The sequence below is a fragment of the Copadichromis virginalis genome, linkage group LG16, assembly GCF_057382275.1.
Source record: "Copadichromis virginalis isolate Kocher_CV1m ecotype Utaka linkage group LG16, C_Virginalis_male_GT1.1, whole genome shotgun sequence".
Classification (NCBI taxonomy): Eukaryota; Metazoa; Chordata; class Actinopteri; order Cichliformes; family Cichlidae; genus Copadichromis; species Copadichromis virginalis.
Genome location: NC_140633.1, coordinates 5,650,686 through 5,673,251, shown reverse-complemented (window position 1 = coordinate 5,673,251; position 22,566 = coordinate 5,650,686). Strand labels below are relative to the sequence as shown.

General features: G+C 38.3%; 1 long non-coding RNA gene across 1 annotated transcript in view; it reads right to left on the bottom strand.

Moving 5' to 3' along the window:
• The window catches only part of LOC146690150 (uncharacterized), a 58,538-nt gene extending 36,236 nt beyond the window's left edge, over positions 1–22,302 (bottom strand). The window contains exons 1-2 of the long non-coding RNA XR_014915742.1: positions 22,065–22,302; positions 20,862–20,995 (exon numbers count right to left, since the gene is read on the bottom strand). This is a non-coding gene — a long non-coding RNA (uncharacterized LOC146690150). The remainder of the gene's footprint in view (positions 1–20,861; positions 20,996–22,064) is intronic.
• Positions 22,303–22,566: the final 264 nt, after the last annotated feature.

Below are 22,566 nucleotides of genomic sequence, written 5' to 3'. Positions count from 1 at the left end.
AGAGGCCAACTTTGACATTAAAAGGTGTTCAAACAAGTACAAGATATTTACAATAAGCAGACCTCAGTGCAAGAAAGAGTCTTTCCAACACGGAAAAAGCAAAGAGGCCAACTTTGACATGAAAAGGTGTAAAAATCAAGTACAAGATATTTACAATAAGCAGACGTCAGTGCAAGAAAGAGCCTTTCCAACACTGATAAGCTCAGAGGCCAACTTTGACATGAAAAGGTGTAAAAACAAGTACAAGATATTTACAATAAGCAGACCTCAGTGCAAAAACGTGTCTTTCCAACACTGACAAGCACAGAGGCCAACTTTGACATGAAAAGGTGTTCAAACAAGTACAAGATATTTACAATAAGCAGACCTCAGTGCAAGAAAGAGTCTTTCCAACACTGAAAAAGCACAGAGGCCAACTTTGACATTAAAAGGTGTTCAAATAAGTACAAGATATTTACAATAAGCAGACCTCAGTGCAAGAAAGAGTCTTTCCAACACTGAAAAAGCACAGAGGCCAACTTTGACATGAAAAGGTGTTCAAACAAGTACAAGATATTTACAATAAGCAGACCTCAGTGCAAGAAAGAGTCTTTTCAACACTGAAAAAGCACAGAGGCCAACTTTGACATTAAAAGGTGTTCAAACAAGTACAAGATATTTACAATAAGCAGACCTCAGTGCAAGAAAGAGTCTTTCCAACACTGAAAAAGCACAGAGGCCAACTTTGACATTAAAAGGTGTTCAAATAAGTACAAGATATTTACAATAAGCAGACCTCAGTGCAAGAAAGAGTCTTTCCAACACGGAAAAAGCAAAGAGGCCAACTTTGACATTAAAAGGTGTTCAAATAAGTACAAGATATTTACAATAAGCAGACCTCGGTGCAAGAAAGAGTCTTTCCAACACTGATAAGCACAGAGGCCAACTTTGACATTAAAAGGTGTTCAAACAAGTACAAGATATTTACAATAAGCAGACCTCAGTGCAAGAAAGAGTCTTTCCAACACGGAAAAAGCAAAGAGGCCAACTTTGACATGAAAAGGTGTAAAAATCAAGTACAAGATATTTACAATAAGCAGACGTCAGTGCAAGAAAGAGCCTTTCCAACACTGATAAGCACAGAGGCCAACTTTGACATTAAAAGGTGTAAAATCAAGTACAAGATATTTACAATAAGCAGACCTCAGTGCAAGAAAGAGTCTTTCCAACACTGAAAAAGCACAGAGGCCAACTTTGACATTAAAAGGTGTTCAAACAAGTACAAGATATTTACAATAAGCAGACCTCAGTGCAAGAAAGAGTCTTTCCAACACTGAAAAAGCACAGAGGCCAACTTTGACATTAAAAGGTGTTCAAACAAGTACAAGATATTTACAATAAGCAGACCTCAGTGCAAGAAAGAGTCTTTCCAACACTGAAAAAGCACAGAGGCCAACTTTGACATTAAAAGGTGTAAAATCAAGTACAAGATATTTACAATAAGCAGACCTCAGTGCAAGAAAGAGTCTTTCCAACACTGAAAAAGCACAGAGGCCAACTTTGACATGAAAAGGTAAAAAACAAGTACAAGATATTTACAATAAGCAGACCTCAGTGCAAGAAAGAGTCTTTCCAACACTGAAAAAGCACAGAGGCCAACTTTGACATTAAAAGGTGTTCAAACAAGTACAAGATATTTACAATAAGCAGACCTCAGTGCAAGAAAGAGTCTTTCCAACACTGATAAGCACAGAGGCCAACTTTGACATTAAAAGGTCTTCAAACAAGTACAAGATATTTACAATAAGCAGCCCTCAGTGCAAGAAAGAGTCTTTCCAACACTGATAAGCACAGAGGCCAACTTTGACATTAAAAGGTCTTCAAACAAGTACAAGATATTTACAATAAGCAGACCTCAGTGCAAGAAAGAGTCTTTCCAACACTGATAAGCACAGAGGCCAACTTTGACATTAAAAGGTGTTCAAATAAGTACAAGATATTTACAATAAGCAGACCTCAGTGCAAGAAAGAGTCTTTCCAACACTGATAAGCACAGAGGCTAACTTTGACATTAAAAGGGGTAAAAATCAAGTACAAGATATTTACAATAAGCAGACCTCAGTGCAAGAAAGAGTCTTTCCAACACTGATAAGCACAGAGGCCAACTTTGACATTAAAAGGTGTTCAAACAAGTACAAGATATTTACAATAAGCAGACCTCAGTGCAAGAAAGAGTCTTTTCAACACTGAAAAAGCACAGAGGCCAACTTTGACATGAAAAGGTGTAAAAACAAGTACAAGATATTTACAATAAGCAGACCTCAGTGCAAGAAAGAGTCTTTCCAACACTGATAAGCACAGAGGCCAACTTTGACATTAAAAGGTGTTCAAACAAGTACAAGATATTTACAATAAGCAGCCCTCAGTGCAAGAAAGAGTCTTTCCAACACTGATAAGCACAGAGGCCAACTTTGACATTAAAAGGTGTTCAAATAAGTACAAGATATTTACAATAAGCAGACCTCAGTGCAAGAAAGAGTCTTTCCAACACTGATAAGCACAGAGGCCAACTTTGACATTAAAAGGGGTAAAAATCAAGTACAAGATATTTACAATAAGCAGACCTCGGTGCAAGAAAGAGTCTTTTCAACACTGAAAAAGCACAGAGGCCAACTTTGACATTAAAAGGTGTTCAAACAAGTACAAGATATTTACAATAAGCAGACCTCAGTGCAAGAAAGAGTCTTTTCAACACTGAAAAAGCACAGAGGCCAACTTTGACATTAAAAGGTGTTCAAACAAGTACAAGATATTTACAATAAGCAGACCTCAGTGCAAGAAAGAGTCTTTCCAACACTGATAAGCACAGAGGCCAACTTTGACATTAAAAGGTGTTCAAACAAGTACAAGATATTTACAATAAGCAGACCTCAGTGCAAGAAAGAGTCTTTCCAACACTGATAAGCACAGAGGCCAACTTTGACATTAAAAGGTGTTCAAACAAGTACAAGATATTTACAATAAGCAGACCTCAGTGCAAGAAAGAGTCTTTCCAACACTGATAAGCACAGAGGCCAACTTTGACATTAAAAGGTGTTCAAACAAGTACAAGATATTTACAATAAGCAGACCTCAGTGCAAGAAAGAGTCTTTCCAACACTGATAAGCGCAGAGGCCAACTTTGACATTAAAAGGTGTTCAAACAAGTACAAGATATTTACAATAAGCAGACCTCAGTGCAAGAAAGAGTCTTTCCAACACGGAAAAAGCAAAGAGGCCAACTTTGACATGAAAAGGTGTAAAAATCAAGTACAAGATATTTACAATAAGCAGACGTCAGTGCAAGAAAGAGCCTTTCCAACACTGATAAGCTCAGAGGCCAACTTTGACATGAAAAGGTGTAAAAACAAGTACAAGATATTTACAATAAGCAGACCTCAGTGCAAAAACGTGTCTTTCCAACACTGACAAGCACAGAGGCCAACGTTGACATGAAAAGGTGTTCAAACAAGTACAAGATATTTACAATAAGCAGACCTCAGTGCAAGAAAGAGTCTTTCCAACACTGAAAAAGCACAAAGGCCAACTTTGACATTAAAAGGTGTTCAAACAAGTACAAGATATTTACAATAAGCAGACCTCAGTGCAAGAAAGAGTCTTTCCAACACTGAAAAAGCATAGAGGCCAACTTTGACATTAAAAGGTGTTCAAACAAGTACAAGATATTTACAATAAGCAGACCTCGGTGCAAGAAAGAGTCTTTCCAACACTGATAAGCACAGAGGCCAACTTTGACATGAAAAGGTGTAAAAACAAGTACAAGATATTTACAATAAGCAGACCTCAGTGCAAGAAAGAGTCTTTCCATCACTGATAAGCTCAGAGGCCAACTTTGACATGAAAAGGTGTTCAAACAAGTACAAGATATTTACAATAAGCAGACCTCAGTGCAAGAAAGAGTCTTTTCAACACTGAAAAAGCACAAAGGCCAACTTTGACATTAAAAGGTGTTCAAACAAGTACAAGATATTTACAATAAGCAGACCTCAGTGCAAGAAAGAGTCTTTTCAACACTGATAAGCACAGAGGCCAACTTTGACATTAAAAGGTGTTCAAACAAGTACAAGATATTTACAATAAGCAGACCTCAGTGCAAGAAAGAGTCTTTCCAACACTGAAAAAGCATAGAGGCCAACTTTGACATGAAAAGGTGTTCAAACAACTACAAGATATTAACAATAAGCAGACCTCGGTGCAAGAAAGAGTCTTTCCAACACGGAAAAAGCAAAGAGGCCAACTTTGACATTAAAAGGTCTTCAAACAAGTACAAGATATTTACAATAAGCAGCCCTCAGTGCAAGAAAGAGTCTTTCCAACACTGATAAGCACAGAGGCCAACTTTGACATTAAAAGGTGTTCAAACAAGTACAAGATATTTACAATAAGCAGACCTCAGTGCAAGAAAGAGTCTTTCCAACACTGAAAAAGCACAGAGGCCAACTTTGACATTAAAAGGTGTTCAAATAAGTACAAGATATTTACAATAAGCAGACCTCAGTGCAAGAAAGAGTCTTTCCAACACGGAAAAAGCAAAGAGGCCAACTTTGACATTAAAAGGTGTTCAAATAAGTACAAGATATTTACAATAAGCAGACCTCAGTGCAAGAAAGAGTCTTTCCAACACTGATAAGCACAGAGGCCAACTTTGACATTAAAAGGTGTTCAAACAAGTACAAGATATTTACAATAAGCAGACCTCAGTGCAAGAAAGAGTCTTTCCAACACTGAAAAAGCACAGAGGCCAACTTTGACATTAAAAGGTGTAAAATCAAGTACAAGATATTTACAATAAGCAGACCTCAGTGCAAGAAAGAGTCTTTCCAACACTGAAAAAGCACAGAGGCCAACTTTGACATGAAAAGGTATAAAAACAAGTACAAGATATTTACAATAAGCAGACCTCAGTGCAAGAAAGAGTCTTTCCAACACTGAAAAAGCACAGAGGCCAACTTTGACATTAAAAGGTGTTCAAATAAGTACAAGATATTTACAATAAGCAGACCTCAGTGCAAGAAAGAGTCTTTCCAACACGGAAAAAGCAAAGAGGCCAACTTTGACATTAAAAGGTGTTCAAATAAGTACAAGATATTTACAATAAGCAGCCCTCAGTGCAAGAAAGAGTCTTTCCAACACTGATAAGCACAGAGGCCAACTTTGACATTAAAAGGTGTTCAAACAAGTACAAGATATTTACAATAAGCAGACCTCAGTGCAAGAAAGAGTCTTTCCAACACTGAAAAAGCACAGAGGCCAACTTTGACATTAAAAGGTGTAAAATCAAGTACAAGATATTTACAATAAGCAGACCTCAGTGCAAGAAAGAGTCTTTCCAACACTGATAAGCACAGAGGCCAACTTTGACATTAAAAGGTCTTCAAACAAGTACAAGATATTTACAATAAGCAGCCCTCAGTGCAAGAAAGAGTCTTTCCAACACTGATAAGCACAGAGGCCAACTTTGACATTAAAAGGTCTTCAAATAAGTACAAGATATTTACAATAAGCAGACCTCAGTGCAAGAAAGAGTCTTTCCAACACTGATAAGCACAGAGGCCAACTTTGACATTAAAAGGGGTAAAAATCAAGTACAAGATATTTACAATAAGCAGACCTCAGTGCAAGAAAGAGTCTTTCCAACACTGATAAGCACAGAGGCCAACTTTGACATTAAAAGGTGTTCAAACAAGTACAAGATATTTACAATAAGCAGACCTCAGTGCAAGAAAGAGTCTTTTCAACACTGAAAAAGCACAGAGGCCAACTTTGACATGAAAAGGTGTAAAAACAAGTACAAGATATTTACAATAAGCAGACCTCAGTGCAAGAAAGAGTCTTTCCAACACTGATAAGCACAGAGGCCAACTTTGACATTAAAAGGTGTTCAAACAAGTACAAGATATTTACAATAAGCAGACCTCAGTGCAAGAAAGAGTCTTTCCAACACTGATAAGCACAGAGGCCAACTTTGACATTAAAAGGTGTTCAAACAAGTACAAGATATTTACAATAAGCAGACCTCAGTGCAAGAAAGAGTCTTTCCAACACTGAAAAAGCACAGAGGCCAACTTTGACATGAAAAGGTGTAAAATCAAGTACAAGATATTTACAATAAGCAGACCTCAGTGCAAGAAAGAGTCTTTCCAACACTGAAAAAGCACAGAGGCCAACTTTGACATTAAAAGGTCTTCAAACAAGTACAAGATATTTACAATAAGCAGACCTCGGTGCAAGAAAGAGTCTTTCCAACACGGAAAAAGCAAAGAGGCCAACTTTGACATTAAAAGGTGTTCAAACAAGTACAAGATATTTACAATAAGCAGACCTCAGTGCAAGAAAGAGTCTTTCCAACACTGAAAAAGCACAGAGGCCAACTTTGACATTAAAAGGTCTTCAAACAAGTACAAGATATTTACAATAAGCAGACCTCGGTGCAAGAAAGAGTCTTTCCAACACGGAAAAAGCAAAGAGGCCAACTTTGACATTAAAAGGTGTTCAAACAAGTACAAGATATTTACAATAAGCAGACCTCGGTGCAAGAAAGAGTCTTTCCAACACGGAAAAAGCAAAGAGGCCAACTTTGACATTAAAAGGTCTTCAAACAAGTACAAGATATTTACAATAAGCAGCCCTCAGTGCAAGAAAGAGTCTTTCCAACACTGATAAGCACAGAGGCCAACTTTGACATTAAAAGGTGTTCAAACAAGTACAAGATATTTACAATAAGCAGACCTCAGTGCAAGAAAGAGTCTTTCCAACACTGAAAAAGCACAGAGGCCAACTTTGACATGAAAAGGTGTAAAATCAAGTACAAGATATTTACAATAAGCAGACCTCAGTGCAAGAAAGAGTCTTTCCAACACTGAAAAAGCACAGAGGCCAACTTTGACATTAAAAGGTGTTCAAACAAGTACAAGATATTTACAATAAGCAGACCTCAGTGCAAGAAAGAGTCTTTCCAACACTGATAAGCACAGAGGCCAACTTTGACATGAAAAGGTATAAAAACAAGTACAATATATTAACAATAAGCAGACCTCAGTGCAAGAAAGAGTCTTTCCAACACTGATAAGCACAGAGGCCAACTTTGACATTAAAAGGTGTTCAAACAAGTACAAGATATTTACAATAAGCAGACCTCAGTGCAAGAAAGAGTCTTTCCAACAATGAAAAAGCACAGAGGCCAACTTTGACATGAAAAGGTGTAAAAATCAAGTACAAGATATTTACAATAAGCAGACCTCAGTGCAAGAAAGAGTCTTTCCAACACTGAAAAAGCACAGAGGCCAACTTTGACATGAAAAGGTGTAAAAATCAAGTACAAGATATTTACAATAAGCAGACCTCAGTGCAAGAAAGAGTCTTTCCAACACTGATAAGCACAGAGGCCAACTTTGACATTAAAAGGTGTTCAAATAAGTACAAGATATTTACAATAAGCAGACCTCAGTGCAAGAAAGAGTCTTTCCAACACTGAAAAAACACAGAGGCCAACTTTGACATTAAAAGGTGTTCAAACAAGTACAAGATATTTACAATAAGCAGACCTCAGTGCAAGAAAGAGTCTTTCCAACACTGATAAGCACAGAGGCCAACTTTGACATTAAAAGGTGTTCAAATAAGTACAAGATATTTACAATAAGCAGACCTCAGTGCAAGAAAGAGTCTTTCCAAAACTGATAAGCACAGAGGCCAACTTTGACATGAAAAGGTGTTCAAACAAGTACAAGATATTTACAATAAGCAGACCTCAGTGCAAGAAAGAGTCTTTCCAACACTGATAAGCACAGAGGCCAACTTTGACATTAAAAGGTGTTCAAACAAGTACAAGATATTTACAATAAGCAGACCTCAGTGCAAGAAAGAGTCTTTCCAACACTGAAAAAGCACAGAGGCCAACTTTGACATGAAAAGGTGTAAAAACAAGTACAAGATATTAACAATAAGCAGACCTCAGTGCAAGAAAGAGTCTTTCCAACACTGAAAAAGCACAGAGGCCAACTTTGACATTAAAAGGTGTTCAAACAAGTACAAGATATTTACAATAAGCAGACCTCAGTGCAAGAAAGAGTCTTTCCAACACTGAAAAAGCACAGAGGCCAACTTTGACATTAAAAGGTGTTCAAACAAGTACAAGATATTTACAATAAGCAGACCTCAGGGCAAGAAAGAGTCTTTCTAACACTGCAGAAGCGCAGAGGCCAACTTTGACATGAAAAGGTGTAAAAACAAGTACAAGATATTTACAATAAGCAGACCTCAGTGCAAGAAAGAGCCTTTCTAACACTGCAGAAGCGCAGAGGCCAACTTTGACATTAAAAGGTGTTCAAACAAGTACAAGATATTTACAATAAGCAGACCTCAGTGCAAGAAAGAGTCTTTTCAACACTGATAAGCACAGAGGCCAACTTTGACATTAAAAGGTGTTCAAACAAGTACAAGATATTTACAATAAGCAGACCTCAGTGCAAGAAAGAGTCTTTCCAACACGGAAAAAGCAAAGAGGCCAACTTTGACATTAAAAGGTGTTCAAACAAGTACAAGATATTTACAATAAGCAGACCTCAGTGCAAGAAAGAGTCTTTCCAACACTGAAAAAGCATAGAGGCCAACTTTGACATGAAAAGGTGTTCAAACAACTACAAGATATTAACAATAAGCAGACCTCGGTGCAAGAAAGAGTCTTTCCAACACGGAAAAAGCAAAGAGGCCAACTTTGACATTAAAAGGTGTTCAAACAAGTACAAGATATTTACAATAAGCAGACCTCAGTGCAAGAAAGAGTCTTTCCAACACTGAAAAAGCATAGAGGCCAACTTTGACATGAAAAGGTGTTCAAACAACTACAAGATATTAACAATAAGCAGACCTCAGTGCAAGAAAGAGTCTTTCCAACACTGAAAAAGCACAGAGGCCAACTTTGACATTAAAAGGTGTTCAAATAAGTACAAGATATTTACAATAAGCAGACCTCAGTGCAAGAAAGAGTCTTTCCAACACTGAAAAAGCATAGAGGCCAACTTTGACATGAAAAGGTGTTCAAACAACTACAAGATATTAACAATAAGCAGACCTCAGTGCAAGAAAGAGTCTTTCCAACACTGAAAAAGCACAGAGGCCAACTTTGACATTAAAAGGTATAAAAACAAGTACAAGATATTTACAATAAGCAGACCTCAGTGCAAGAAAGAGTCTTTCCAACACTGAAAAAGCACAGAGGCCAACTTTGACATTAAAAGGTGTTCAAATAAGTACAAGATATTTACAATAAGCAGACCTCAGTGCAAGAAAGAGTCTTTCCAACACTGAAAAAGCACAGAGGCCAACTTTGACATTAAAAGGTGTTCAAATAAGTACAAGATATTTACAATAAGCAGACCTCAGTGCAAGAAAGAGTCTTTCCAACACTGAAAAAGCATAGAGGCCAACTTTGACATGAAAAGGTGTTCAAACAAGTACAAGATATTTACAATAAGCAGACCTCAGTGCAAGAAAGAGTCTTTCCAACACTGATAAGCACAGAGGCCAACTTTGACATGAAAAGGTGTAAAAACAAGTACAAGATATTTACAATAAGCAGACCTCAGTGCAAGAAAGAGTCTTTCCAACACGGAAAAAGCAAAGAGGCCAACTTTGACATTAAAAGGTGTAAAAAAAAGTACAAGATATTTACAATAAGCAGACCTCAGTGCAAGAAAGAGCCTTTCCAACACTGATAAGCACAGAGGCCAACTTTGACATGAAAAGGTGTAAAAACAAGTACAAGATATTTACAATAAGCAGACCTCAGTGCAAGAAAGAGTCTTTCCAACACGGAAAAAGCAAAGAGGCCAACTTTGACATTAAAAGGTCTTCAAACAAGTACAAGATATTTACAATAAGCAGACCTCGGTGCAAGAAAGAGTCTTTCCAACACTGAAAAAGCACAGAGGCCAACTTTGACATGAAAAGGTGTAAAATCAAGTACAAGATATTTACAATGAGCAGACCTCGGTGCAAGAAAGAGTCTTTCCAACACTGAAAAAGCACAGAGGCCAACTTTGACATTAAAAGGTATAAAAACAAGTACAATATATTTACAATAAGCAGACCTCAGTGCAAGAAAGAGTCTTTCAGACACGGAAAGAGCACAGAGGCCAACTTTGACATTAAAAGGTGTTCAAACAAGTACAAGATATTTACAATAAGCAGCCCTCAGTGCAAGAAAGAGTCTTTCCAACACTGATAAGCACAGAGGCCAACTTTGACATTAAAAGGTGTTCAAACAAGTACAAGATATTTACAATAAGCAGACCTCAGTGCAAGAAAGAGTCTTTCCAACACTGAAAAAGCACAGAGGCCAACTTTGACATTAAAAGGTATAAAAACAAGTACAATATATTTACAATAAGCAGACCTCAGTGCAAGAAAGAGTCTTTCCAACACGGAAAAAGCACAGAGGCCAACTTTGACATTAAAAGGTGTTCAAACAAGTACAAGATATTTACAATAAGCAGACCTCAGTGCAAGAAAGAGTCTTTCCAACACTGATAAGCACAGAGGCCAACTTTGACATTAAAAGGTGTAAAATCAAGTACAAGATATTTACAATAAGCAGACCTCAGTGCAAGAAAGAGTCTTTCCAACACTGAAAAAGCACAGAGGCCAACTTTGACATTAAAAGGTATAAAAACAAGTACAATATATTTACAATAAGCAGACCTCAGTGCAAGAAAGAGTCTTTCCAACACTGATAAGCACAGAGGCCAACTTTGACATTAAAAGGTGTAAAATCAAGTACAAGATATTTACAATAAGCAGCCCTCAGTGCAAGAAAGAGTCTTTCCAACACTGATAAGCACAGAGGCCAACTTTGACATTAAAAGGTGTAAAATCAAGTACAAGATATTTACAATAAGCAGACCTCAGTGCAAGAAAGAGTCTTTCCAACACTGAAAAAGCACAGAGGCCAACTTTAACATTAAAAGGTCTTCAAACAAGTACAAGACATTTACAATAAGCAGCCCTCAGTGCAAGAAAGAGTCTTTCTAACACTGCAGAAGCACAGAGGCCAACTTTGACATGAAAAGCTGTTCAAACAAGTACAAGATATTTACAATAAGCAGACCTCAGTGCAAGAAAGAGTCTTTCCAACACTGAAAAAGCACAGAGGCCAACTTTGACATTAAAAGGTGTAAAAATCAAGTACAAGATATTTACAATAAGCAGACCTCAGTGCAAGAAAGAGTCTTTCCAACACTGATAAGCACAGAGGCCAACTTTGACATTAAAAGGTGTTCAAACAAGTACAAGATATTCACAATAAGCAGACCTCAGTGCAAGAAAGAGTATTTCCAACACGGAAAAAGCAAAGAGGCCAACTTTAACATTAAAAGGTCTTCAAACAAGTACAAGATATTTACAATAAGCAGACCTCAGTGTAAGAAAGAGTCTTTCTAACACTGATAAGCACAGAGGCCAACTTTGACATTAAAAGGTGTTCAAACAAGTACAAGATATTTACAATAAGCAGACCTCAGTGCAAGAAAGAGTCTTTCCAACACTGAAAAAGCACAGAGGCCAACTTTGACATTAAAAGGTGTTCAAACAAGTACAAGATATTTACAATAAGCAGACCTCAGTGCAAGAAAGAGTCTTTCCAACACGGAAAAAGCAAAGAGGCCAACTTTGACATTAAAAGGTCTTCAAACAAGTACAAGATATTTACAATAAGCAGCCCTCAGTGCAAGAAAGAGTCTTTCCAACACTGATAAGCACAGAGGCCAACTTTGACATTAAAAGGTGTTCAAACAAGTACAAGATATTTACAATAAGCAGACCTCAGTGCAAGAAAGAGTCTTTCCAACACTGAAAAAGCACAGAGGCCAACTTTGACATGAAAAGGTGTAAAAACAAGTACAATATATTCACAATAAGCAGACCTCAGTGCAAGAAAGAGTCTTTCTAACACTGATAAGCACAGAGGCCAACTTTGACATTAAAAGGTGTTCAAACAAGTACAAGATATTTACAATAAGCAGACCTCAGTGCAAGAAAGAGTCTTTCCAACACGGAAAAAGCAAAGAGGCCAACTTTAACATTAAAAGGTGTTCAAACAAGTACAAGATATTTACAATAAGCAGCCCTCAGTGCAAGAAAGAGTCTTTCAAACACTGCAGAAGCACAGAGGCCAACTTTGACATGAAAAGGTCTTCAAACAAGTACAAGATATTTACAATAAGCAGACCTCAGTGCAAGAAAGAGTCTTTCCAACACTGCAGAAGCACAGAGGCCAACTTTGACATTAAAAGGTATAAAAACAAGTACAATATATTCACAATAAGCAGACCTCAGTGCAAGAAAGAGTCTTTCTAACACTGATAAGCACAGAGGCCAACTTTGACATTAAAAGGTGTTCAAACAAGTACAAGATATTTACAATAAGCAGACCTCAGTGCAAGAAAGAGTCTTTCCAACACTGATAAGCACAGAGGCCAACTTTGACATGAAAAGGTGTAAAAACAAGTACAAGATATTAACAATAAGCAGACCTCAGTGCAAGAAAGAGTCTTTCCATCACTGATAAGCTCAGAGGCCAACATTGACATGAAAAGGTGTAAAAACAAGTACAAGATATTAACAATAAGCAGACCTCAGTGCAAGAAAGAGTCTTTCCATCACTGATAAGCTCAGAGGCCAACTTTGACATGAAAAGGTGTTCAAACAAGTACAAGATATTTACAATAAGCAGCCCTCAGTGCAAGAAAGAGTCTTTCTAACACTGCAGAAGCACAGAGGCCAACTTTGACATGAAAAGGTCTTCAAACAAGTACAAGATATTTACAATAAGCAGACCTCAGTGCAAGAAAGAGTCTTTCTAACACTGCAGAAGCACAGAGGCCAACTTTGACATGAAAAGGTCTTCAAACAAGTACAAGATATTTACAATAAGCAGACCTCAGTGCAAGAAAGAGTCTTTCCATCACTGATAAGCTCAGAGGCCAACTTTGACATGAAAAGGTGTTCAAACAAGTACAAGATATTTACAATAAGCAGCCCTCAGTGCAAGAAAGAGTCTTTCTAACACTGCAGAAGCACAGAGGCCAACTTTGACATGAAAAGGTCTTCAAACAAGTACAAGATATTTACAATAAGCAGACCTCAGTGCAAGAAAGAGTCTTTCTAACACTGATAAGCACAGAGGCCAACTTTGACATTAAAAGGTGTTCAAACAAGTACAAGATATTTACAATAAGCAGACCTCAGTGCAAGAAAGAGTCTTTCCAACACGGAAAAAGCAAAGAGGCCAACTTTAACATTAAAAGGTCTTCAAACAAGTACAAGATATTTACAATAAGCAGCCCTCAGTGCAAGAAAGAGTCTTTCTAACACTGCAGAAGCACAGAGGCCAACTTTGACATGAAAAGGTCTTCAAACAAGTACAAGATATTTACAATAAGCAGCCCTCAGTGCAAGAAAGAGTCTTTCTAACACTGCAGAAGCACAGAGGCCAACTTTGACATGAAAAGGTCTTCAAACAAGTACAAGATATTTACAATAAGCAGACCTCAGTGCAAGAAAGAGTCTTTCCAACACGGAAAAAGCAAAGAGGCCAACTTTAACATTAAAACGTCTTCAAACAAGTACAAGATATTTACAATAAGCAGCCCTCAGTGCAAGAAAGAGTCTTTCTAACACTGCAGAAGCACAGAGGCCAACTTTGACATGAAAAGGTGTTCAAACAAGTACAATATATTCACAATAAGCAGACCTCAGTGCAAGAAAGAGTCTTTCCAACACTGATAAGCACAGAGGCCAACTTTGACATTAAAAGGTGTTCAAACAAGTACAAGATATTTACAATAAGCAGCCCTCAGTGCAAGAAAGAGTCTTTCCAACACTGATAAGCACAGAGGCCAACTTTGACATGAAAAGGTGTAAAAACAAGTACAAGATATTAACAATAAGCAGACCTCAGTGCAAGAAAGAGTCTTTCCAACACGGAAAAAGCAAAGAGGCCAACTTTAACATTAAAAGGTCTTCAAACAAGTACAAGATATTTACAATAAGCAGCCCTCAGTGCAAGAAAGAGTCTTTCTAACACTGCAGAAGCACAGAGGCCAACTTTGACATGAAAAGGTGTTCAAACAAGTACAATATATTCACAATAAGCAGCCCTCAGTGCAAGAAAGAGTCTTTCCAACACTGATAAGCACAGAGGCCAACTTTGACATTAAAAGGTATAAAAACAAGTACAATATATTCACAATAAGCAGACCTCAGTGCAAGAAAGAGTCTTTCTAACACTGATAAGCACAGAGGCCAACTTTGACATTAAAAGGTGTTCAAACAAGTACAAGATATTTACAATAAGCAGACCTCAGTGCAAGAAAGAGTCTTTCCAACACTGATAAGCACAGAGGCCAACTTTGACATGAAAAGGTGTAAAAATCAAGTACAAGATATTTACAATAAGCAGACCTCAGTGCAAGAAAGAGCCTTTCCAACACTGATAAGCACAGAGGCCAACTTTGACATGAAAAGGTGTAAAAATCAAGTACAAGATATTTACAATAAGCAGACCTCAGTGCAAAAACGTGTCTTTCCAACACTGACAAGCACAGAGGCCAACTTTGACATGAAAAGGTGTTCAAACAAGTACAAGATATTTACAATAAGCAGACCTCAGTGCAAGAAAGAGTCTTTCCAACACTGCAGAAGCACAGAGGCCAACTTTGACATTAAAAGGTGTAAAATCAAGTACAAGATATTTACAATAAGCAGACCTCAGTGCAAGAAAGAGTCTTTCTAACACTGCAGAAGCACAGAGGCCAACTTTGACATGAAAAGGTGTAAAAACAAGTACAAGATATTTACAATAAGCAGACCTCAGTGCAAGAAAGAGTCTTTCCAACACTGATAAGCACAGATGCCAACTTTGACATTAAAAGGTGTTCAAACAAGTACAAGATATTTACAATAAGCAGCCCTCAGTGCAAGAAAGAGTCTTTCTAACACTGCAGAAGCGCAGAGGCCAACTTTGACATTAAAAGGTGTAAAATCAAGTACAAGATATTTACAATAAGCAGACCTCAGTGCAAGAAAGAGTCTTTCCAACACTGAAAAAGCACAGAGGCCAACTTTGACATTAAAAGGTATAAAAACAAGTACAAGATATTTACAATAAGCAGACCTCAGTGCAAGAAAGAGTCTTTCTAACACTGATAAGCACAGAGGCCAACTTTGACATTAAAAGGTGTTCAAAGAAGTACAAGATATTTACAATAAGCAGACCTCAGTGCAAGAAAGAGTCTTTCCAACACTGATAAGCACAGAGGCCAACTTTGACATGAAAAGGTGTTCAAACAAGTACAAGATATTTACAATAAGCAGACCTCAGTGCAAGAAAGAGTCTTTCCAACACTGATAAGCTCAGAGGCCAACTTTGACATGAAAAGGTGTAAAAACAAGTACAAGATATTTACAATAAGCAGACCTCAGTGCAAGAAAGAGTCTTTCCAACACTGATAAGCTCAGAGGCCAACTTTGACATGAAAAGGTGTAAAATCAAGTACAAGATATTTACAATAAGCAGACCTCAGTGCAAGAAAGAGTCTTTCCAACACTGAAAAAGCACAGAGGCCAACTTTGACATTAAAAGGTGTTCAAACAAGTACAAGATATTTACAATAAGCAGACCTCAGTGCAAAAACGTGTCTTTCCAACACTGATAAGCACAGAGGCCAACTTTGACATGAAAAGGTGTAAAAACAAGTACAAGATATTAACAATAAGCAGACCTCAGTGCAAGAAAGAGTCTTTCCAACACTGAAAAATCACAGAGACCAACTTTGACATTAAAAGGTGTAAAAACAAGTACAAGTGTTAACTCAAAATACACGACGTCGTACTCTCAGTCACAGCGCTTTATTTGTTCCGCCATTTTTCATACGGACAACAACAACAACCCTTCGCGGGCTACAGTACTCTCGCGATAAAATAGAAAATAACAAGTTAACAATCTCCCTCTTTCTTAAAATAAAATAAAATAAAAGTATAAACACACCCCTGTAAACATTTGTATACATATATGTATATATTTATATAAACAAAAAAATTTTTCAAAAGTGCTTTGCTTTACTTAAAGCATACTATCATTGCACACAATAAACAATGGTACATTTGAATGCAAAGACAACTTTGTAAACAAAGGATTACAGTATCCAGAGTCCTTCATCTAGCGCCTTTAGAAGGGTTAAAGGTGAAACTCCCTTTTTTGTCAGACAATCAGCAAGTTGAGATTTTGAATCTGACCAACAAACCTGTCTGATTTTCTTGCCTTGTATGAGCTCTTTAATGCTGCTCATTTCTAGCCCCAGTCTCTTCTCTGTAACCTGCTTAGTAGACTTGAGTGCATCAAACAAGGAATGATTATCAGTCACACAGATCAAAGGAAGAGCGTTTAGACCAGTGTTACCAGTTGTAAGCTCAGAAAAAAGTGTTGCCAGGAAGACTGCACTGTCTATTCCATCTGACATGGCAAGAGTTTCTCCTGCCAGTGTACTTCTGACCACGCGCCTGATTTTTTTAGACTGCCAGAAGAGAGGACAAAACTTTCCTCCTTTACCCATAAGGACGATTAATGCCCCTCCTTGAGTACCGCCATCAGGAAGGTTGCCAAATGAAGCATCACTGAAAACAACCAATGCCAGATCCTCACTGTTACCCAAGTGCTGAAACTTAAGAGTCCCTTTCTCTGCCTTAAGTTTACGGATTACTTTGTTCACTTCATGAATAGACTGTACAGTTGCATCTTTGATATTAGATCCAAGGCTACATGTGTCAAACATAACATCAGGCCTTGTTTGTTTGGCAACCCACAAAATCTGTCCTATTTTTGACCTGAGTTGCTCACGTTCTGTTTCACTTAAGGAAGCCTCCCTCTGTACAGCCCGTGCTGCTTGTAACTGAACCGGTTGTAGGTTGTCAATGTAAAGTTGTTGATGCACCTCTATTACATCATTAACTGTACAAATGTCCATACCAACATAAGAAAAGCTGTCATGTTCTTCACGGCCCACAAGGAAGGTAGATTTCAGTACAGGAATGATATGAGTTGCAAAGTGACTTGAACCAGCCCAAAGGAAATCATCAACGTGACATGCAAGCACTCCTGTAACCTCAGATTGTTCATTCTGCCAATAGAACACTGCAGGATCAACCTGTGATATTTTACCACCAGTTTTGAGCATAATGTCTTTGACCTTATTGTACCAATAAAGTGAAGCATCTGCAAGTCCATAAACACACTTTTTCAGTTTCCATTGAACATTGTCCTTGCCAGCTTCAGGTGGGGGACGAAGATAGATGCCTCTTGACAGTTCCATTCCCTGCAAGAAGGCAGATTTAATGTCCATTGAATTTACTCTCCACTTGTTTTGACATATCACAGCTAGCACCAGTCTGAGGGACTCAGACGCACATGTTGGAGAGTCTTTCTGTAGTTCTTTAGTATTTACCTCTTCAAACCCCCGTGCCACAAGTCGAGCCTTTGGGACAACACCATTAGTAGTTTCTTTGAGTGTACAGACCCATCTAGTAGACAGACATTTTTGACCCAGTTCTTTCACTTCATCAAACACACCATTACTTTGCCAGCTCTCAATCTCCTGCTGCTTATCAGAATCAAAGGAAATATCTTTTGTTATGAGTACATCTGCATCTCTGTTTTCACCTTCACTACCATCATGCTCAAGATATTGCACATTGTACCAGTTTTTGTATTGCCCTTTTGCTTTTCCCGCTCTGCCTAGCACTCTGGCTGTGTGTTGAACACCGTTGTCTCTGTTGGTAAAAGCAATCAGCTGTCCTGATCTTAATTTTACATTTGCAGAGACGTGATCAGTGGGTGTAGAGGGCTCATTTGCAGTTTGTGTGACAGACATGTTTTCTGTAGTGTTGGTTTCTCTGTCAATAGTGATGTCTTCTTCCTCACTAATACTCTGTTCACCATCGGGTGTGTCAGTGTCATCATTTTCAACTGCGTCTTTGTTGTCATCATCAGTAGTACTGTGTGGTATTTGTTTATCTCCAGTCTGTGAATCCACTTTAGTCAATCTTGACTGGTGTACTCTTACAAGAGTCCCCCCATGTCTTACAAATACAACAGTTCCATCCTGCCCAATAACTACACCTGGACCCTTCCACTCTGTACAGTCGACTCGTTTGTAGTATACTTTATCTCCTGCCTCATATTTGTCATCTGTAGGCCTAAGTTGTTTGCGTAGTGCTCTCCTGATCCTTTCTGAACACTCTGCCTCAGTAAATGCTTTCCTGGAAGCTACTCTTGCACTTACAGTTGTGCCCTCTAAGGCAGGTGGCTTATCCATCAACACAGAAGGAAGGTTGGGGTTTTGGCCAAACACAAGTTGATGTGGACTATAACCATGTACATTAAGCATACTGTTTTTGGCCATAAGGGCCCAGTCTAGCGCAGTGTGCCAGTCACATCCATGTTCCTTTTTTACCTTCAGGAGGATTTCTGTAAGTGTCATGTTATGTCTCTCCAGTAGTCCGTTGCTCCAGGGACTATACCCCGCCGTTGTTTTTACCTCAATGTTGAAGTTTTCAGCCATGTCCCGAATGTCTGTGTTGTTGAACTCTCCGCCGTTGTCTGTGTAGAGCCGTCTGGGGGCACCGTGAATGCTTATCCAGGTGTGAATGAAGGAGTTGATGATCTCTGCAGCTTTCTTTGTCTTTACGATGCTGCCGGCACTGAAGCGTGTGAAGTGGTCGATGATGTGAAGGTACCACACATTGGGCTCCAGCTCATGTAGATCCATCGCTACTGTCTCATTATACTCAGAAGCCAGGGGTAGACCAACAGCAGGTCTCGGCTTGGTTTTGCAATATTTCTGACAAATGTCACAGTCATGAACTATCTCTTGTAGAATAACTGCACATTGTTTATCTGTATTGCCAGAGCTTTGGATGAGCCTCAATAACCTCTCTGCAGATGCATGACCAAACTGCTTATGAAGTTTCACAAGGACTTTCTGTTTCTCTTTTGTAGACATTTCAGCAGTTACCATGAGAACTTCATTTTCATTGCAACTTTCTGTAGTATTTTCATCTCTAATGTCCACGCAATAGTGTCCCGAACTAGTGAGCTCTAGAGGAACAGGCTGCTTGAACATGACAACACTGTCATTCTCCATGTCTAGAACAGTCCCTGCTTTCTTGAGAGACGTTTTGCTCAGTAGTAGTGGAATGTCAACAGGAACTACTTCACTTTCAATGTCACATTTTGTTTGTCCAATTTTGGCTGGAAGTTTCACTTTTCTGCTGGAATACACTACAATACCATCCCCAAAGCGAAATGGTCTGGAGCTGGGGGTTTCTGATTGCAACAGCTTGTTTACTTGGCCTTGGCTGAGGTCACGCATGTAACTATCTAGCCACTTCTGACCACAAACTGTACGTGTACATGCAGTATCAATAATGGTTGACCCCAGTGCCTCAGTCAGGAAAATTTCAGCGTCTGTCATTGAGGCTTTAGTGTACAAAGTAATGTTACACTCCTCCACTTTTTCATCCGGTTATAACGCTGTTCAAAGTCTATAATGTAGTCTGCCATGGACACGCTGTGGTTCTTTGCAATGGAGTCAAAACACGAGTAGGCTTCATAAGCGCGGTCTTTCTCTTCTCTCTGAAACACCGCGTCAAGTTTTGCAAGCAGTATTTCCATACCGTAATCTTTGTCCAAATCTTCTGCGGGTATCTCCATGGCCGTTTCTCTGGCTCTTCCCTCAAGGCCCAGCACCACCGCGAGTGCCTGTTTCTTTTTATCCAGCTCTGTAACTCGTCTCCAGATGTTGACTTCATTCTTCCAGCATTCGTATGGCCTGGCTTCATCAAGCTTTGGTGGTACTTTGTAATTGGAAACCATCCTCTGCTACCAATGTTAACTCAAAAGACACGACGTCGTACTCTCATTCACAGCGCTTTATTCATTCCGCCATTTTTCATACGGACAACAACAACAACCCTTCGCGGGCAACAGTACTCTCGCGATAAAACAGAAAATAACAAGTTAACACAATATATTTACAATAAGCAGACCTCAGTGCAAGAAAGAGTCTTTCCACCAATGAAAAAGCACAAAGGCCAACTTTGAAATTCAAAGGTGTAAAAACAAGTACAAGATATTTGCAATAAGTAGACCTCGGTTCAAGAAAGAGTCTTTCTAACACTGATAAGCACAGAGGCCAACTTTGACATGAAAAGGTGTAAAAACAAGTACAAGATATTTACAATAAGCAGACCTCAGTGCAAGAAAGAGTCTTTCCAACACTGAAAAAGCACAGAGGCCAACTTTGACATTAAAAGGTCTTCAAACAAGTACAATATATTTACAATAAGCAGACCTCAGTGCAAGAAAGAGTCTTTCCAACACTGAAAAAGCACAAAGGCCAACTTTGACATGAAAAGGTGTTCAAACAAGTACAAGATATTTACAATAAGCAGACCTCAGTGCAAGAAAGAGTCTTTCCAACACTGAAAAAGCACAAAGGCCAACTTTGACATGAAAAGGTGTTCAAACAAGTACAAGATATTTACAATAAGCAGACCTCAGTGCAAGAAAGAGTCTTTCCAACACTGAAAAAGCACAGAGGCCAACTTTGACATTAAAAGGTGTAAAAACAAGTACAAGATATTTACAATAAGCAGACCTCAGTGCAAGAAAGCAAGGTGGGGAGGGGGTACTCACCTTCCACTTCACTGACACGCATCAGCATCCAGTTCTTCATGAGAAGAGGGGGAGGATGAGAGGGCGATGTACTCACCTTTACTGACACGCACGGTATCAGTGTCCCACGCTTCATCAGAAGAGATGGCGCTCAGGAGACTGTCATCAAGGATCCTGATGACTTCAGAAAGGTCTCGTTCTTGGGACGTTCAACAATGTAGTCAAGACAGCCTGTAAGGAAACAAAGTTTAAAATAACAGTAGGAATGTAGTAAGCACCCAGTGCTAAAGCTACAGGCTACATTCATATCAGACTGAATGACACTTTACTTGTTCATGTGAGAAGAAAACAAGATTTCAACTATGTCCACAATCATTAAGTGAAGCATCCAAATCTCTGCCAAGGCAGCTCACTCTGTGCACACTACACTTTTAAGGTAACAGTATTGTATTTTGTATGCATTCATTTTGTTTATTTGTTCTTTTTAAACCTTTATGCAAACACTACGTTGGACTAGGTCATGGATAATAGGTACTGATTTGTAAAGAACTGGACATGAATAGCATACTGCAGAAAATCCATAAATAATTTAGCAGCTCATTCTCATATTTTTTTTAATTCTTTCATTAACGATGTAAAATATAACGAAACATTTAATCTCCCCATGTACCAATTCCATGTCCTAAATATTGCTAATGCAAAAAAGGCAGTAGAACTCCACACACAATTTTAAAAATAAAACACATTTTTGTAACAGTTTGACTTTATGATTATTTTTGACTATGATTGATGTTTTAATATTCTTTTTTATATTATTTCATTTTATTTTATTTATCATCGCATATGTAGCTGGGAAAAAGTTATAGTTTATTCAAATGAAGCCTTTGAGAAGAAAATGATGTCAGGACCTACAGGGGACCTGGTGTGTTTACTCCTATATGTCCTAACATTGTGAGGAGATGCTGTTACCATAGAAACCGATATACACATATACATATGTATATTTGGGGAGGGGGGCATTTTACGAATTTTAAGCTAATTTTAACCATTTCATTGGAAAAAAGTGTCAAATTTGAAGGCTTCAAATCAAAGTAAAACCTTTTTTCACATTCATACACCAGTCGGTAATAAATTCTACACCTCTCCTGGAAAATTTAAAGCATAAAAGCGATTTGCCAGGAAAAGTCTTAGAACACACTTATTTTGATCACATTAAAACGTGATATTCACACTGGAACCTGTAAAATTACTATAGTCATCTAGTGATTCTTGAAATAATTGAAGAAATTTTGAAATGTACCTGGTGGCTGTCGACGAGTCGGGGTCCACGATCTTCAAGCTTTGCTGTTATGATGAAACACAAGTACAAAAGATCCAAAGATGCAGTAGTTGTTGTTGCTTTGTAGTAAAATCCGCTTTCTGTAGAAATATTCTCCAAAAGTTATCTTTCCACAAGCTGAGCTTGGAGCAGGTCAAGACAAATCCAAGAGCAAGTGTAAAGGAACAGCTGGAACCTTGCGCAGCATTCATATACCAACAGCCTGCATGGTTACGGTTGCTAACATGCGTGTGCACGTGATATAACTATATGAACTGAGCCCATCAGTGTAATTTACAGTAAAGTTATGGTCATTTATAGTTACTGCCTTTGTCACCCTTTATGTGGGATGTCTAATAACCATGTAGGTATATCCAGAAATAAACACAGATATTAGAAAGCAGTAAGTCAGTACCTGAGATGTTTGTTTCAGTGAATAACATTAGCATAGCTCATGCTAATATTACAGCTTCACATTTTTCTT